This window comes from Manis javanica, chromosome X, assembly GCF_040802235.1.
Source record: "Manis javanica isolate MJ-LG chromosome X, MJ_LKY, whole genome shotgun sequence".
Classification (NCBI taxonomy): Eukaryota; Metazoa; Chordata; class Mammalia; order Pholidota; family Manidae; genus Manis; species Manis javanica.
This window is the reverse complement of record NC_133174.1, coordinates 107,361,322-107,375,924: the sequence shown is the minus strand read 5'-3', so window position 1 is coordinate 107,375,924 and position 14,603 is coordinate 107,361,322. Positions and strand designations below refer to the sequence as shown.

General features: G+C 39.3%; 1 pseudogene; it reads right to left on the bottom strand.

Moving 5' to 3' along the window:
• Nucleotides 1–8,268: 8,268 nt before the first annotated feature.
• On the bottom strand, nucleotides 8,269–13,572 carry LOC108384603 (U6 snRNA-associated Sm-like protein LSm3; annotated as a pseudogene).
• Nucleotides 13,573–14,603: the final 1,031 nt, after the last annotated feature.

Sequence of the window (14,603 nt, the reverse complement as noted above, 5' to 3'; positions counted from 1 at the left end):
TCTATTTTCAGTACTGTGCTGCTTGTTTATTTGTTTTGTTTTTTAGATTCCACATATAAGTAAAATCAAATGGTACTTGTCTTTCTCAGTCTAGCTTATTTCACTTAACATAATACCCTCTAGGTCCATCCCTGTTGTCGCAAATGGCAAGATGTCATTCTTTTTCATGGCTGAGTTATATTGAGGGGGATGTTCTTTGCGCTCTCTGATGTGGTAATCATTAGTCACATGTGGCTTTTGAGCACTTGAAATGAGACTAGTGTTACTGAGGACCTGAATTTTAAATTTTATTTGATTTAAATGTACCTAGCCACATGTGGGTGGTGGTTACCCAATGGGGGCAGTACAGCTCTAGAGCCTAGTTGACACAGATGGGTGGAGGCGACCCTGCATAGTGGTTTAAAGCACAGACTGCGGTCAGGCAGTCGTGGCATAAAACCTGCCTTGCCATTTACTAATGCTGCAAACTTGGACAAGTTACCTAACCTCTTTGAGCCTATTTTCGCACCTATAAGGTGGAGACCATAACACTACTGATATCACAGAGGGTTGTTGGAAAGATTAAATGAAATAAGCCATGTAAAACTCCTACCAAAGTACATGGCATCTGTGGAGCTCTCAGTAAATGGCTGCTGTGACAATGTTTTGATGTTAAGGTATTATGATGTTTAGTCCTATCTTATCTTCCTGTGCTTTGGCCTTCCTCACTGAACACCAGTAGATCAACCTACCTTGCTAGTGCCTCGAGGTATAAGGATAAAGACATTTGACTGTATTGACTCCCTTGAGCTTTATAGCAAAGGATCTGTTATTTATTTATTTATTTTGGTATTATTAATGTACAATTACATGAGCAATATTATGGTTACTAGACTCTCCCTATTATCGAGTCCCCACCACATACCCCATTACAGTCACTATCCATCAATGTAGTAAGATGCTACAGAATCATTACTTGTCTTCTCCGTGTTACTCTGCCTTCCCTGTGTCCCCCTCCCTGCTAGATGATGTGCGCTAATCATAATATCCCTTTTTCTCCCTTATCCCTTCCATCCCACTCATCTTCCCCAGTCACTTTCCCCTTGGTAACTGCTAGTCTATTCTTGGGTTCCATGAGTCTGCTGCTGTTTTGTTCCTTCAAGTTTTTACTTTGTGCCTCTACTCCACATATGAGTGAAATCATTTGGAACTTGTCTTTCTCCTCCTGGCTTATTTCACTGAGCATAATACCCTCTAGCTCCATCCATGTTGTTGCAAATGGTAGGGTTTGTTTTCTTCTTACGGCTGAATACTATTCCATTGTGTATATGTACCACATCTTCTTTATCCATTCATCTACTGATAGACACTTAGGTTGCTTCCATTTCTTGGCTATTGTAAGTAGTGCTGCGATAAACATAGGGGTGCATCTTGTCTTTCTCAGACTCAGCTGCTGCATTCTTAGGGTAACTTCCTAGAAGTGGAATTCCTGTGTCAAATGGTATTTCTATTTTGAGTTTTTTGAGGAACCTCCATACTGCCTTCCACAATGGTTAAACTAGTTTACATTCCCACCAGCAGTGTAGGAGGGTTCCCCTTTCTCCGCATCCTCACCAGCGTTTGTTGTTCCTAGTCTTTTCTATGTTGTCCATCCTCACGGTGTGAGGTGATATCTCACTGTGGATTTAATTTGCGTTTCTCTGATGATTAGCGATGTGGAGCATCTTTTCATGTGCCTGTTGGCCATCTGAATTTCTTCTTTGGAGAAGTGTCTGTTCAGATCCTCTGCCCATTTTTTAATTGGCTTATTTTCTTTTTGTTTGTTGACGTGTGTGAGCTCTTTATATAATTTAGATGTCAGCCCTTTATCGGATATATCATTTATGAATATATTCTCCCATAATGTAGGTTGTCTTTTTGTTCTACTGATGGTGTCCTTTGCTGTACAGAAGTTTTTAGTTTGATACAGTCCCACTTGTTCATTTTTGCTTTTGTTTCTCTTGCCCAGGGAGATATGTTCATGAAGAAGTTGCTCATGTTTATGTCCAAGAGATTTTTGCATATGTTTTTTTCTAAGAGTTTTATGGTTTCATGATTTATATTCAGGTCTTTCATCCATTTTGAGTTTACTTTTGTGTATGGGGTTAGACAATGATCCAGTTTCATTCTCTTACATGTAGCTGTTTAGTTTTGCCAACACCAGCTGTTGAAGAGGCTGTCATTTCCCCATTGTATATCCATGGCTCCTTTATTGTATATTAATTGACTGTATATTCTTGGGTTTATATCTGGACTCTCTGTTCTGTTCCATTGGTCTATGGGTCTGTTCTTGTGCCAGTACCAAATTGTCTTGATTACTGTGGCTTTGTAGTAGAGCTTGAAGTCAGGGAGCGTAATTCCCCCCACTTTATTCTTCCTTCTCAGGATTGCTTTGTCTATTTGGGGTCTTTTGTAGTTCCATATGAATTTTAGAGCTATATGCTCTACTTCATTGAAGAATGCTGTTGGTATTTTGATAGGGATTGCGTTGAATCTGTAGTTTGCTTTAGGCAGGATGGCCATTTTGACAATATTAATTCTTCCTATCCATGAGCATTGGATGTGTTTCCATTTATTGGTTTCTTTAATTTCTCTCTTGAGTGTCTTGTAGTTTTCAGAGTATGAGTCTTTCACTTCCTTGGTTAGGTTTATTCCTAGATATTTTATTCTTTTTGATGCAATTGTGAATGGAATTGTTTTCCTGATTTCTCTTTCTGCTAGTTCGTTGTTAGTATATAGGAAAACAACAGATCTCTGTGTATGAATTTTGTATCCTGCCACTTTACTGAATTCAGATATTAGATCTAGTAGTTTTGGAGTAGATTCTTTAGGGTTTTTTATGTACAGTATCATGTCATCTGCAAACAGGGACAGTTTGACTTCCTTGCCAATCTGAATGCCTTTTATTTCTTTGTGTTGTCTGATTGCTGTGGCTAGGACCTCTAGAACTATGTTGAATAAAAGTGGGGAGAGTGGGCATCCTTGTCTTGTTCCCGATCTTAAAGGAAAGCTTTCAACTTCTCACTGTTAAGTATAGGATATTGGCTGTGGGTTTGTGATATATGGCCTTTATTATGTTGAGGTACTTGCCCTGTATACCCATTTTGTTGGGAGTTTTTATCATGAATGGATGTTGAATTTTGTCAAATGCTTTTTCAGCATCTATGGAGATGATCATGTGGTTTTTGTCCTTTTTGTTGATGTAGTGGCTCATGTTGATGGATTTTGGAATATTGTACCATCCTTGTATCCCTGGGATGAATTCCACTTGATTATGATGAATGATCTTTTTCATGTATTTTTGAATTTGGTTTGCTAATATTTTGTTGAGTATTTTTGCATCTGTGTTACTCAGGGATATTGGTCTGTAATTTTCTTTTTTTTGTGGTGTGTTTGCCTGGTTTTGGTATTAGAGTGATGCTGGCCTCGTAGAATGAGTTTGGGAGTATTCTCTCCTCTTCTACTTTTTGGAAAACTTTATGGAGGATGGGTATTAGGTCTTCACTAAATGTTTGATGAAATTCAGCAGTGAACCATCTTGTCCAGGAGTTTTGTTCTCAGGTAGTTTTTTGATTACCAATTCAATTTCTTTGCTGGTAATTGGTCTATTCAGATTCTCTGTTTCTTCCTGGGTCAGCCTTGGAAGGTTGTATTTTTCTAGAAAGTTGTTCATTTCTTCTAGGTTATCCAGTTTGTTACCATATAATTTTTCATAGTATTACCTCATAATTCTTTGTATTTCTGTGGTGTCTGTAGTGATTTTTCCTTTCTCATTTCTAATTCTGTTTATGTGTGTAGACTCACTTTTTTTCTTGATAAGCCTGGCTAGGGGTTTATCTATTTTGTTATTCTCTCAAAGAACCAGCTCCTGCTTTCATTGATTCTTTCTGTTGTTCTATTCTTCTCAATTTTATTTATTTCTGGTTTAATCTTTATTATGTCCCTCCTTCTACTGAGTTTGGGCCTCATTTGTTCTTCTTTTTCTAGTTTCATTAATTTTGAGTTTGGAGTGTTCATTTGGGATTGTTCTTCTTTCCTGAGGTAGGCCTGTATTGCAATATATTTCCCTCTTAGCACGGCATTCGCTGCGTCCCACAGATTTTGCAGTGTTGAGTTATTGTTGTCATTTGTCTCCATATATTGCTTGATCTCTGTTTTTATTTGGTCATTGATCCATTGATTATTTAGGAGCATGTTTTAAGCCTCCATGCGTTTGTGGGCTTTTTCATTTTCTTTGTGTAATTTACTTCTAGTTTAGTACGTTTGTGATCTGAGAAGCTGGTTGGTAGAATTTCAATCTTCTTGAATTTACTGAGGTTTTTTTGTGGCCTAGTATATGATCTATTCTTGAAAATGTTCCCTGTTCACTTGAGAAGAATGTGTATCCTGTTGCTTTTGTATGGAGTGCTCTGTAGATGTCCATTAGGTCCATCTGTTCTAATACGTTGTTCAGTGCCTCTGTCTCTTTACTTATTTTCTGTCTGGTTGATCTGTCCTTTGGAGTGAGTGGTGTGTTGAAGTCTCCTCAGATGAATGCATTGCATACTATTTCCCCCTTTAATTCTGTTAGTATTTGTTTCATATATGTAGGTGATCCTGTGTTGGATTATATCCTCTTGTTGGACTGAACCCTTCGTCATTATGTAATGTCCTTCTTTGTCTCTTATTACTTTCTTTGTTTTGAAGACTATTTTGTCTGATACAAGTATTGCAACTCCTGTTTTTTTATCCCTATTAGTTGCATGAAATATCATTTTCTATCCTTTTACTTTCAGTCTGTGTATATCTTTGGGTTTGAGGTGAGTCCCTTGTAGGCAACATATAGATGGGTCTTGTTTTTTTATCCATTCAGTGACTCTACGTCTTTTGATTGGTGCATTCAGACCATTTACGTTTAGGGTGATTATCGAAAGGTATGTACTTACTGCCATTGCAAGCTTTATATTCGTGGTTATCAAATGTTCATGTGTAATTCCCTTACTATCTAACAGTCTAATTTAACTCACTTTGTAAGCTATTACAAACACAACCTAAAGGTTCTTTTTTTTTTTTCCTCTTTTTTTTTCCTCCTCCGTTCTTTATATATTAGGTGTCATATTCTGTACTCTGTCTATCCCATGATTGACTTTGGGGATAGTTAATTTAATTTTGCATTTGCTTAGTGATTAGCTGTCCTTTCTTTACTGTGGTTTTATTACCTCTGGTGACAGCTGTTAAACCTTAGGAACACTTCCATCTATAGCAGTCCCTCCAAAGTAGACTGTAGAGGTGGTTTGTGGGAGGTAAATTCTCTCAGCTTTTGCTTATCTGGAAATTGTTTAATCCTTCCTTCAAATTTAAATGATAACCTCGCCGGATAGAGTATTCTTGGTTCAAGGCCCTTCTGCTTCATTGTATTAAATATATCATGCCACTCCCTTCTGGCGTGTAAGGTTTCTGTTGAGAAATCTGATGATAGCCTGATGGGTTTTCCTTTGTATGTGATCTTTTTTCTCTCTCTAGCTGCTTTTAAAAGTCTGTCTTTATCCTTGATCTTTGCCATTTTAATTATTATATATCTTGATGCTGTCTTCCTTGGGTCCCTTGTTTTGGGAGATCTGTGCACCTCCATGGCCTGAGAGACTATCTCCTTCCCCAGGTTGGGGAAGTTTTCAGTAATTACTTCCTCAATGACACTTTCTATCCCTTTTTCTCTCTCTTCTTCTGGTACCCCTATAATGCAAATATTGTTTCGTTTGGATTGGTCACACAGTTCTCTTAATATTCTTTTATTCTTAGAGATTCTTTTTTCTCTCTGTGCCTCAGCTTCTTTGTATTCCTCTTCTCTAATTTCTATTCCATTTACCGTCTCTTCTACTACAGCTAATCTGCTTTTAAATCCCTCCATTGTATGTTCCATTTCAGATATGGAATTTCTTAGTGATTGAATCTCCATCTTAAATTCGTTCCTGAGTTCTTGAATATATTTCTGTACCTCCATAAGCATGTTTATGACTTTTATTTTGAACTCTCAAGAAGATTGGTGATTTCAGATTCATTTGGCCCTTTTTCTGGGGTTTGTGAGATTTTGGTCTGAACCAGGTTCTTTTGACATTTCAGCTTCTGTGTGGTATCCTCTGGTGCCCAGAATCTCCAGTCTCTGGAACTGCTCAGCCCCTAGAGTGAGGTTGGGGGTCATAGGGGAGCAGAGCTGGTGCCTAGGAGGAGTAAAGATCTGTTTCCTGATTCCCGTCTGCCGTGCCTGTCTCCAGTATCAGAGCCAGTGGACTGGGCACAACAGGTGTAAGCCTCTGTGCTTTGTGTCTCTAGCTGTTGTAGGCATGGCCTCCCTCTGGGTGGTCTGCTGCCAGTCAGTGCTGCCAGTTTGTGAGCCAGTGCCGTCAGGCCAGGAGGAAGACTTGGCAAGCTGTGTATCACAGTGGGGAGCCTCAGAGCTGAGTAGGCAGCCAGGGGGATGGAGCGCCTGAAGCTCCTCAATGTTCCCAAACAGCTGGGCAGAGCACACCCAGACAACCTTTTCCAGCTCTCCCCTCCACCGTGCAGCAAGCTCCGTGCAAACCCCGCCCCTTCAGCAGCCCTCTCACTGCTGGGAAGCCTCTCAGACCGCCTGCCTTTCCTCTGATACATAGTGGCCGGATGTGGATCCCTTCCTCCACAAACAGCTGGAAACTCAGTTTCTCAAGCCCTCTGCCTGTCCAACCTCCCCAACGTCTAGAGCACCACACAGTGTAGGTTTCTGCTCGTAAGGCGGACCTCCAGGGCTGAGTGTTCAGCAGTCCCAGGCTTCCACCCCCTCCCTGCTCCGTTTCTTTTCCTCCCCGCTGTGAGCTGGGGTAGGGGTAGGGCTTGGATCCCGCCGGATCAAGGCTTTAGTTCGTTACCCTGTTTCATGAGATCTTTTCTGTTGGTAAGGTCTGTCTGCAGTCTGGTTCAGACTTCTTTCCTGTTGCTGTTTTACAGTTAGTTGTATTAACTATATTTTTGCACTATCTGTGGTATTGGGAGGAGTTCTCTGTGTCACTTCTCATGCCACCATCTTGAGACTCAAGGATCTGTTATTTGATTTTGCAACTCTATTGTGTCTGAGCTCTGAACAAAATGAGATTTTTAAATGAAAGAAAAGATGAAATAGTCAAGATCAGAGTAATAATATGAAAAAAAATCACATGCTTCATATTCCTAGTTCCCCAATCATTGAACAGGCTGTTACCAAATCTTTACTGAGAGACTAGTGATTACAAGTATACGCTCTGGAGCTGGATTCCCTGGGCTTATATCCACTACTTACTAGCTGTGTGACCTTACACAACTTACTTAACCTCTCTGCTTCTATTTCCTTATTTGTCAACTGGGCATAATAATACTATGTACTTTTAGGGTTGTAAAGATTGAATGAATCAGTATATGTAAAGCACTTTCAGAATAACCTGGCTCTGATAAGCCCTTGGTAAATATTGGCTGATGTGATAACTATATTTTAGGTATTCTTTTAGGTGCTGTTGAATGAATGAGTCAGGATATGGATGGAGGTTGTTGAAGCCATGAGAAATGTATGGTCTTAGGATAATTTCAGGGAGAGCCTGGAGAGTAAAGTGAGAGATGGGCAGAGAAAGGAATGCCTGCAGAAGCATTTGAAGGAACTAGAGTGGTAGGAGGAGAAATAGCAAAGTGTGATGTTACAGAAGGCAATCCCACTTCCCTCTCCAGAAGTAACCAGTACTGACAGATGGGTGGGTATCCTTCCAAATAGTCTTCTATATATTTACATACATTCACAAATGTTTATATTACATGCATATGTAGTTTTGGTTTTTATATAAATGAGCTCCTAGTACATGCAGTATTCTATCACTTGCTTTTTAAAAGACAGCTTTGTTGAGCTATAATTCACATACTGTACAATCCATACAGTGTAGAATTGAACAGTTTTTTAGTATTCACAGACATGCGCAACCATCCCCATAGTCAAAGTTTAGAATATTTTCATCTCCTCAAAAAGAAACCCTGTACCCTTTAACCATCACTCCATTTCCCCAACACCTCTACCCCCAGCCCTAAGCCACCACTCATCTCCTTTCTGTCTCTGTCAGTTTCCTGAAGAGACATTCATATAAATGGAAGCATATAATATGTTGTGTTCTGTGACTGGCTTAATTTTACTGAGCACAATGTTTTCCTTCTTCTTTTAAAAAAATTTTTAGTAAGGTATTATTGATATATACGCTCTTATTAAGGTTTCACATGAAAAAACAATGTAGTTACTACATTTACCCATATTATCAAGTCCCCACCCATACCCCAATGTAGTCACTGTCCATCAGTGTAGTAAGATGCCACAGATTCACTATTTGCCTTCTCTGTGCTACACTGTTTTCCCCATGATCCCCCACACCATGTGTACTAAACATAATACCCCTTAATCCCCTTCTCCCTCCCTCCCTACTCACCCTCCCACACCCCTCCCCTTTGGTAACCACTAGTTCCTTCTTGGGAGTCTCTAAGTCTGCTGCTATTTTGTTCCTTCAGTTTTGCCTTGTTTTTATCCTCCACAAACGAGGGAAATCATTTGGCACTTGTCTTTCTCCGCCTGGCTTATTTCACTGAGCATAATGTCCTTCAGCTTCATCCATGTTGTTACAAATGGTAGGATTTGTTTCTTTCTTATGGGTGAATAGTATTCCATTGTGTATATGTACCACATCTTCTTTACCCCTTCATCTACTGATGGACACTTAGGTTGCTTCCATTTCTTGGCTGTTGTAAGTAGTGCTGCGATAAACATAGGGGTGCATATGTCTTTGAATCTGAGAAGTTGTATTCTTTGGGTAAATTCCAAGGAGTGGGATTCCCAGGTCAAATGGTATTTCTATTTTGAGTTTTTTGAGGAACCTCCATATTGCTTTCCACAATGGTTGAACTAGCTTACATTCCCACCAGCAGTGTAGGAGGGTTCCCTTTTCTCCGCATCCTCACCAGCATTTGTTGTTCTTAGTCTTTTGGATGGTGGCTATCCTCACTGCAGTAAGGTGATATTTCATTGTGGTTTTAATTTGCATTTCCCTGATGATTAGTGATGTGGAGCATCTTTTCATGTGTCTGTTGGCCATCTGAATTTCTTCTTTGGAGAACTGTATCTTCATATCCTCTGCCCATTTGTTAATCAGGTTATTTGCTTTTTGGGTGTTGAGACGTGTGAGTTCTTTATATATTTTGGATGTTAACCCCTTGTCGGATATGTCATTTACAAATATATTCTCCCATACTGTAGGATGCCTTTTTGTTCTGTTTACGGTGTCCTTTGCTGTACAGAAACTTTTCAGTTTGATGTAGTCCCATGAGTTCCTTTTTGCTTTTGCTTCCCTTGCTCAAGGAGATGCCCTCAGGAAGAAGGTGCTGAGCACAATGTTTTCAAGGTTCATCCATGTTGTAGCATGGCTTGGAGCTTCGTTCTTTTTTTTTTTCCTGTATGTTGGTGATCACACTTATTGAAAGGGTTGGAGAAAAATAAAAATGCCATTTAGCTTAAGGATTTGTGAGTTATCTGCAAATCAACTCATTTCAGGAGTAGAGGAATGCTTGGTCATTTCTTAGTATTAAAATTTATGCAGCTTTCTCTTTTTGAGTATCTTCTACATTTAAAGAGGCAGTCCTATAAAGTCTCCTTATTCCACACAGGATAAATTCTTTGCTTCAGCCAATTCTCAGTGGAGGGGCAACTAGTCCAACACTGTCTCCCTGGAAAAGAGCATCAAAATATTCTGTTTTGTTGGTTTATGTATCTTTTCATCGGTTTCTGTAATAGTCACTGTGTCTTCCACATCTCCCAATATCATATTTAAGTATTGATCATAAGCATGTAATCTTCCTCAAAGCTCTCTGTCCTTTCTCATTTTCCCAAAACTTTGCTCATCCTGCTGAGCCTCATGAGATCCAGGGGCTCTTCTATGGTGCTGCAAGTTAGCTGCTGGTCTTATGTTCTCCACCATGTTTCAAACCGTCCACTCTTTCAGAGCTTCATTCTTTTTACTGCTGAATAATATCCCATTGTGTGTATGGACCACATTTTGTTCATTCATCAGTGGATGGACATTGGGTTGTTTCTGCTTTTTGGCTATTATTAATAATATTGTTATGAACTTCTAATTTCAAGTTATGTGTGGACATATAGTTCAGTGTTTCTTGAGTATATACCCAGAAGTGGAATTCTGAGTCATATGGTAACTCTGTATTTGACATTTTGAGCAACTGCCAGAAGGTTTTCTAAAGTGGTAGCACCATTATAGGTTTTCACCAGAAGCCTGTGAGGGTTCCAATTTCTGCACATTTCTCCCACACTTGTTAATATCTATCTTTCTTATTATAGTCACTTGATTTTTTATTTAATGTGCCTTGAATATTTTTCCATATTGACACATACGGATTTCTTGCACATTTAACTGCTATGTAATATTCCACAGAGACCATGCTTTTCAAGATGATCCTGTCTATACCATTGTGTTATTTCTTCTGCCAGGGCTCAGCAGCCTAGAAATAGAAACAGCAGTGGTAGATGACTTTACTGATTCAGATTTGGAAGTTGTGTGGCAGGTAATATAAATACAGTGGAGAACTGTGTTGTTGGTGATGGTGAGAGAGTACTTGAAGTGAGTTATCAACTCTGGTGCATATCAGTCCTGCCTACATGACAGTGACAAGCAGCTGGAGGGATGGTATAGCACAGTGACAGGAACCCTAAAAGGAGGGGTTTTGCATGACATTGGGAAGATAGTTACTGCTTTGTTTTGCATTTACCCATTTCCACTGTTGAGTTTTTCTTTCTTTTTTTATTGATTGCATCATTCACTGCTTTTGCCTTCTTAAACAGATGATTCAGAATGTAATATATCCTTGCTTTGTGAGTCAGAGTAGCCATTATGGCCATCTGCTATTGCCCTGGACCTCTGAGGCATGTAGGAATATGTCTTTATTAAATGGGTCCCAGATTTCTATGCTTTTGAAATTCTATCTCCTTCATCTGTCAGCTGTATGCCTTTTGGTGTCAGGGGCTGAGATCAGTGTATTCTAAATTCTTCTGGTGTACAGTTGTTTAAGCAAGGACTGACTTTATGCATCTCCTCTGAAGTTCATGGGTTTTATAATAGCAATTTTATATTCTGTTTAGATTTTTTTTCTGTTCTAGGTTTATGGTTATATTATTATATCACTTTCAGAGAAGTGTTGTTGCTACTTTAATTTTATATAACCTATTTTTGGCAAGCTAGTTTTCTAGCACTGAAGAATTTAATGAGTAAGTTTGTATTCACCTTATCCACATTGTTTATAATGGTAGAGACTTGTGTCCAATACAGCAGCCACTAGCTACATGTGGCTTTTAAACTTTGAATATAAATTGAGTAAATCAAATAAAAAGTGAAGTTCCTGAGTAGTACTAGCCGCATTTCAAGTTGTCAGTAGTCACATGACCAATGGCTACCATATTGGAGAGCACAGATATAGAACAGTTCCATCATCGCAGAAAGTTCTATTGGACAGCAGCAGTCCAGACTTTGAGCCAATCTCCCCTTGGGTTTTACCTTTCCAGACTAGAGTCTCATGTTCTTAGCATGTGCTTGTGCAGCAGCCCTACTCCTACTACTCTACAATACCGTCTGACCTCCCACCCTGACCATGTCACTTGTACTCTGTTAGTGTATTAGTTTCCTATTGCTGCTGTAACAAATTACCGTAAACTTCATGGCTTAAAATAGCACAAATTTATTGTTACTGTTCTGGAGATTAGAAGTCGATTTTCAGGCTTCTAGAGGCTGCCTGTAGTCCTTGACTCATGGACTCTTGCTCCATCTTCAAAGCCAGCAGATGGCACCTTCAAATCTCTCTCTTAGTCTCTGAGCTCAGCTTCCATAGTCACATTGCCTTCTCTGACTCTGACCCTCCTGGCCTCTCTCTTTCAGGGACTCTGTAATTAGATTAGACCCATCTGGGTAATCTAGGATAATTCCTCTATCTCAAATCCTTAATTTAATCACACCTGTAAAGTCCCTTTTACTATATAAGGTAATATTTTTGCAAATGCCAGGGATTAGGACATGGATACCTTTGGGGGATCATGATGCAGCCTACCATGGCAAACGTGTCTTCTCAGTGGCATTTTATTTCTGCTTGAGAAACAGTGCTGCTCAGAGTATGCCATGTACTGATGTCCCAAGGTTTTATACACAGGAAGGAAAATGTTTTACAATCTTATTTTTTGTCTCTCTCCTATATGGAAATAGCATATTTTGGTTGTTCTAAGTCCTCAAATACGATCCTGTGAGTATAGTGGCATAGGAGTATCCTTTTTAAAATTATTATTAAACAATGGATTATGTTTTTGCCTAAAGATGTAGTCTCCTTTGATACATTAATGGATGAGCTTAACTTATGTATGTGTATTTATTTTTTTATTGAGATAAAATTCATGTAATATAAAATTCACTACTTTAGCCATTTAAAAATCTATAATTCAGAGGCATTTAGTACTTTCACATTGTTGTGCACACATCATATATATCTAGTTATTTTTAACACACCAAAAGGAAAAGTGGCGTAGGAGTATCTTACAGGCAAGACAAATCCACAGCTAACTCAGGGTCCTGTCAGAATATTTGCCCCACTGTAACATAGTTTGTATTTCAAGGCTGATCTCTGCCAGCCTTTCTTATCAAAGACAAACAAAAGATACACAAATACAAATATACACCAAAAAACCAGGGGCATGATATGTTAGTGAAAACAAAGCCTCCTGAGCTTCTTTTCACCCAGGAAAGGTTGGCGGAGGAAATCCCGAGTCATTCCTCACAGAAGCAGCAGCAGAAACCAATGCAAAATTGGTCTCCTACTTCCAGTCTGGACAAGATGGCAACCTCACTTCTCCCTGCTCCTTCCAGCCAAGTATAACTATAAATCCTAGAAATAATTCAAGAGGCAATCAAAGGAGAACTCTGTAAGGTATGAAGAGGAAGGCAGTAGTTAGGAACATAGGACTGGAGGGCCACCTTAGTAGCAGGGTGGCTTAGACTCCCTACCTAGTAGAAGACAAGCCAAGCCCAGCCTAGCAACAGAAGGTGCCTCAGGTAGGCTCCTTCTTCCTCTGGACTGGTTGGGAATCCTGCTAACACTGGGTGGGCCTTGCAGCTAGCAGGGAGTCCTACTGGAAATAAGCAGCCAGAGGAAGGGCTCTCCTTTTCCACCAAGCCAGAGACTCCCTTACCCCACCACAAGATACTGTGTAACCAGGGCACCATCACGGACAAATCCCAGCACAACAAGTATTCTAGTGCAGGAAGCCTCTTTATCCCCATGGTCTTGAGGGTCACTTCCCCTATGAGAGATACCAGGAGGGCATACAGCACTGGCATGGGGTTCCACCAGAACAAACAAAGCCAGATTCTTTGTTTCCCCAGACTAGAGACTCACTTCCACCTAGAGGCATTAAGCAACCCAGCCTGGTAAAGTACCTTCTTCTCCCCCATACAGCACCAGCAGGGACCAGTGAGGGCCCCAGCGGCACCACATTAAGCAAGCAGACCAAAATAGCACCACAGAGGCTCTGAAAATTAAATTGTCATTGGAACTGCAGCCCACAAAAGTAGGACAGGACCTATGTGCTAAACTTAAACAGAGAGACTGCCTGCTAAAATACAAGATTTAAACAGTCTCCTGATATAATAGCCAAAATGTCCAGAATACAGTGAAAAATCACTCATCATACCAAGAACTAGAAAATCACAACTCAAATGAGAAAAGACAATCAACTGACATCAATACTGAGATGAATTATATCTTAGAATTATCTGACAACTGCAGCCATCACAAAAATCCTTCAATTGGCAGATTCTCCTGAAACAAACAAACAAAATAAAAAATCTCAGCAAAGAAGTACAAGTTATAAAAGAGAACCAGATGGAAATTGTATAGAACTTGAAAATACAATAACAGAAATTTAAAAATAAAACTTGCTGGGTAGGCTCAGTAGTATAGTGGAGATGATAGAGGATAGAATCAGTGAACTTGAGGATACAGCAATAGAATTTACTCGTCTGAACAACAGAGAGAAAATAGACTGGAAAAAAATAGAGCCTCAAAGGCTTATGGGAAATAACAAAAGATCCAACACTCAAAAGAGTCCAAGAAGGATACCAAAACCAGACAAAGACAGAACCAAAAAAAGAAAACTACAGCAGGCTACTACTTCTCCTGGACTTAGACACAAAAATCCTCAACAAAACATTAGCAAAATTAATCCAAAAATGGATAAAAGAACTATACACCATGGTCAAATGGAATTTATTCCATGTATATGCAAAGCTGGTTCAATATTTTAAAATCAATCAGTGTAGTGCACCATATCAACAGACTAAAGAAAAACCTTATGACCTTATTAGTGGACACAGAAAAACATTTAACAAAATTCAACATTTATTCATAACAGAAACTCTCAGTATACTAGGAATAGAGGGGAACTCTATTCCTTAACCTCATAAAGAACATCTACAAAAAACTACAAATAACTAACGTTGTATTTAATAGTGAAAGACTGAATGTTT